Genomic DNA, 5,006 nt, shown 5'->3' with positions numbered 1-5,006 from the left:
TCCTGCTTGAAGTCTTGAGCTGGGCTGAGGCTGCTGCTGCCCACCATAGAGTGATGGGTAATTAAATTGAGCAACCTGGTAGGATGGAGGAACATAACCACTTTTGGGATTAGGAACTGAATCAAGGGACCAGGAACTGAATCAAGGTCAAGGAATGAAACTGAGATGTGTTCCATTACCACCATGTGACAAGAGTCCATAGAAACTGGTCTGGACAAAAGAAAAGGGACCCTGAATGGAACAACTGCAGAACTACAAACCTCTGATATTGCTATCAAAACATTCATCAAACTTGACCTATACTCATGGATGTAGCAGCTCAAAATATCAACCGTGAGGGAAGGAGTCTTCACATCAAAGATCAATCCTATCCCCTCTGTATGTAGGGTTGATAGGGACAGGCAACTTAGACATTGACTACCTAAAATGGGGGTGGGGTGGGGAGGAGTGCTATAAAGGCACGAAGTGACTGGCTTACAAGTTTTCAAGAGATAGTTCAGTTTCAGAGTGTGCGGGGCAAGGTAGAGCCCCCACTGAATAGTTTTCATCTTGTCTAGATGGGTCTGGTGAAACGTGATGAGGATAAGATTCTTATGATTCAATAGTGAGTAATTATTATCATGACTAACTGCGACTGTCACAACTGTAAATGTAAAAGTTTTGTAACAAAAAGGGAGGAGTAGTTAATCTTACAGTCTAGGAACAGAGGCCCCGAGGACTATCAAGGGAGAAGATCATGAGGCGAATGTGGGACCCTATCCAGAGAAGCAGCGACACCAGAGAGGGAGGAAGAGATGATGATATGGAGAGATAAAGCAGCTGAGGACTCTAGACTCCTGGAAAGAAAAAGACTATGTACTGTTGGCCAGGTGCTGGTGGCCAAGAGGCAGACTTGCAGAATGTGCCCTTTGATTATTTAAATGATTATATATTCTTGAGTGTTTTTTTGTACACCTCCTGTTGTTGTTGTTGTTAAGTGCTTTCGAGTCAATTCCAACCCATAGTGACCCTGTATAGGGTTTCCAAGGAGAAGCTGGTGAGCTTGAACCACCATTCTTGCAGTTCAAATGACTTTGCAGTCTGATCCATTAGCCCACAGTGCCACACCAGGACTCATACGCCCCCTACCCTCCACCCCACCCTCCAGAAATCAGAGGGAATAGAAACAAATACTGCTGAATGATGATGCCTGGAGGAGACTGTAATCATTGCAATGAAACCATGAGTGTAAAACTTATGTTCTCCCATGTAAACCATCATTCAATTCACAATAAAAACTTTAAAAAAAAGTTCATCAAAACTATAAAACATATGAAGACATATAAATATTATTGTTATTAAGCATCATGGCGTCAGTTCCTACTCATAGCAACCCTATTAGGGTTTCCTTGGAGCAACTGGTAGGTTTGAACTGCCGACCTTGTGGTTCACAGTCCAATGCTTATCCAATAACTTCTGTGGAACAGTCTGACAAGGACTTTAAAATAAGTATACTTGGTGATCAATTATTTCATTTTTCTTGGTCATTTATTTCTGTACAACAAATGTTCTCAGAACTTTGTAGCTGGAAACAGAAACAATATGTTTATTTTCCGTGTGATTCTGCAATTGGATAGGGCTCATAGGGTACAACTGGTGGCTTGAAAACAGAGGAATCACATGTAGGCTTGTCCATTCTTGTGTCTGGCACCTGGGACAGGAACACTCAAACAGCTGGGAGTAGGAAAAACTGGGCCTCCTGGGGTTTCCCTCCACTCTCCTTGTGGTCTTTCTAGTGTGGCATCTTCTAGACAGGGGAAGGCTAGACTATTTTTTTTTTTTTTTGACTTAGCCTTACAGGTTTCAGAGCATTATCTCTTTTGCATTCTATTTGTTAGAAGTGAGTCACTAAGGTCAACCCAACTTCAAGGGAAGAGGAATTAGACTCCCTCACTTGAGGGGAGACATGTGGAAGATTTTGTGGATTTGTTTTAAAACTATCACAATTGCTCTTTGCTTTTATCTTGCAAATAACTTTCCCAAGATCCCTGTATGTTTCATTTCCTATAGGATCAGACTCAGGTTTGGGGAATCTCATCAACTAAATCTGATCCAGAGGTGGATGAAGCTCCTAAGGTTTGGTTTCTCAAGTGCAGTTCCTTTCAATCTGATGATCTGAAAAGCAAAGTCACAAATTATTTACACCTCTGATACCCAACATACAATGTTGGAGCAGGCAGAGAGTAACCACTACAGACACACAGGGATCACTGGTCTATACCAATTCTGAAACCCAATGGGAGGCGTGTTACCAGTTCCCTGATGAGGGCTCAGTTCCACTGTCTGTGACTCTTAGCTCTGCCTCTGGGTTCTTAGTTATGAACTATGAATTAGCCTTTTTCCACAAAATGCAGCTATGTTGACATCTAAAGAATTTTCATAGCCAGCTGCCTGCCCATAGTAGCTTGAGAATAAAAATGCCTCTTCATTTTGTCTCTGTGGCTTCCAGTCCACACTGATACGACGTCTTTGAATTAATTTATAAATTCACTCCATTAGGAAAAATAAGTAAATGAATAAGAAGTCCTGGTGGTACAATTTTAAGAGCTTGGCTGCTAACCAAAAAGTCAGCAGTTCAAATCTACCCAGAGTCTCCATGGAAGACAGATGTAGCAGTCTGCTCCAGTAGAAGCTCTAGAAGCTCTGAGACAGTTCTACCCACTGCTATATGGTTGCTATGAGTCAGAATGGACTCAAGAGCAAACGGGTTTGGGTTTTATTAGGAAAGTATTATACCAGTGAGTATCACTGACTAGAATTCAAATGAGACGGCCAAGGGACAAAGAAATCAAGATTCTTAGACACCCTATCATTTAATAAAGAGAATCTACAAGACATGCCCTTAAGATTGTTTAATGAACTTTTTTTTTTTTTTTTGGTCTGGCTGAATGGTTCTTTGAGAAACTATTTTAGATCTTTCTGATATCATAACAAAGGGTGTCTAGTCCCATCTTTGATCTGACCTTTGATCTGCAGCCTTAGCCTCTTCTCAATTTAAAAATTTTGGAAATGATGGAAATAAGCACTGTTTTATTTTGAAGACAGCAAATGATAGATCCTTATAGCTATTTCTTAAACTTCTCTCATTCTATTTTCATTTTGTGGTAATTTGTTGCAGCATCAATTGGAAACTAATACAGTTATCAAGGGCAATATGGTGACTCCATAGGATAAGCACTGGATTGTGAGCCACAAAGTTGAAGGTTTGAGCCCACCAGCCACTCAGTGAGAGAAAGAGGAGGCTTTGCATGCCATTGGCATTTTTGAAGAGTGTTTTATAGAAGGCATATCCCTCAATTTAGGTTTCTCTGATATTTCCTTATTACTAGATTTATGTTATGCACTTTTGGCAGGAATACCATAGAATTGCTGTTGCGTCCTTTCCAGTTGTTATGGGTTGAACTGGGTGCCCAAAAAAGATATGCTGAAGTTCTAACTCCTGTCTGTGTGAATGCAATCTTATTTTTAAATAAGGTTCATCTTTTGTTATCAGGTAAATTAAATAATGTCACACTAGAGTATTTGTTGTTGTTGTTAAGTGCCGTCATGTCGTTTCTGACCCATAGTGACCTATTATAGGTTTTCCTAGGAGCGTCTGGTGAGCTTGATCCACTGACCCTGTGATTCAAACCAACTTTGCAGTCTAGTGCATTAATCCACAGTGCCACACCAGGACTCCAAGTAGAGTAGTGTTGTTGTTGTTGTTAGGCACCATCAAGTTAGTACCAACTCCTCTTTTCCTGCTCAGCGCAGCCATGGCTCATGGTCCCAAGAAGCATCTTAAGTGTGTGGCTGCCCCAAAGCATTGGATGCTGGACAAACTGACGGTTATGTTTGATCCACGCCCATCCACTGGCCCCCACAAGCTGAGACAATGCCTCCCTCCGATCATTTTCTTAAGGAACAGACTTAAGTATGCCCTGACAGGAGATGAAGTTAAAAAAGATCTGCATGTAGTGGTTCATTAAGATTGATGGCTAGGTCCAAACTGATATAACATATCCTGCTGGTTTTATGGATATCATCAGCATTGACAAAATCAGGAGAAAATTTCCATCTAATCTGTGACACCAAGAGTCGATTTGCTGTTCATTGTATTACACCTGAGGAGATGAAGTACAAGTTGTGCAAAGTAAGAAAGATCTTTGTGGGCACAAAAGGAATCCCCCATCTGGTGACCCATGATGCTTGCATCATACGCTACCCTGATCCCCTCATCAAGGTGAATGATACCATTCAGATTGATTTGGAGACTAGAAAGATTACTGATTTCATCAAGTTTGACACTGGTAACCTGTGTATGGCAACTGGAGGTGCCAACCTGGGAAGAATTGGTGTGATCACTAACAGAGAGAGACATCCTGGCTCTTTCGATGTGGCTCATGTGAAAGATGCCAATGGCAACAGCTTTGCCACCCGACTTTCCAACATTTTCCTTATTGACAAAGGCAACAAACCAGGGATTTCTCTTCCCTGAGGAAACCCTGCTGCTTCTATGGTGGATCCTAGCTGTAATCTTACCATTGCTGAAGAGAGAGATAAGAGACTGGCTGCCAAGCAGAGCAGTGGGTGAAATGCTCTCTAGGTGATGTGAATGAACACATCCTTACATAATTAAAGATATTAAACACACACAAAAAAGTTAGTACCAACTAGTAATGACCCTATGCATAACAGAATGAAACACTGCCCAGTTCTGGTCCAACCTCATAATCATTATTATGCCTAAGGCCGTCGCTGCCACCACTGTGTCAATCTATCTTGTTAGGGGTCTTCCTCTTTTTCTCCAACCCTCCACTTTTCCAAACATGATATCTTTCTCTAGTAACTGGGACCTCTTGATAATATGTCCTAAGTATGAGAGATAAAGTTTGGTCATCCTGGCTTCCAAGGAGTACTCTAGCTGGACTTCTTCCAACACAGATCTGTTTGCTCTTTATGGAATCCATGGTACTTTTAATAGTTTC

At 41.4% G+C, this 5,006-nt stretch overlaps 1 pseudogene; it reads left to right on the top strand.

Annotated features, from left to right (window-relative positions):
- Positions 1–3,794: 3,794 nt before the first annotated feature.
- LOC102829042 lies at positions 3,795–4,612 on the top strand (annotated as a pseudogene).
- The last annotated feature ends 394 nt before the right edge of the window (positions 4,613–5,006 follow it).

This window comes from Chrysochloris asiatica, unplaced genomic scaffold (genome assembly GCF_000296735.1).
Source record: "Chrysochloris asiatica unplaced genomic scaffold, ChrAsi1.0 scaffold00458, whole genome shotgun sequence".
Lineage (NCBI taxonomy): Eukaryota > Metazoa > Chordata > Mammalia > Afrosoricida > Chrysochloridae > Chrysochloris > Chrysochloris asiatica.
This window is presented reverse-complemented; position numbering and strand designations above follow the sequence as displayed.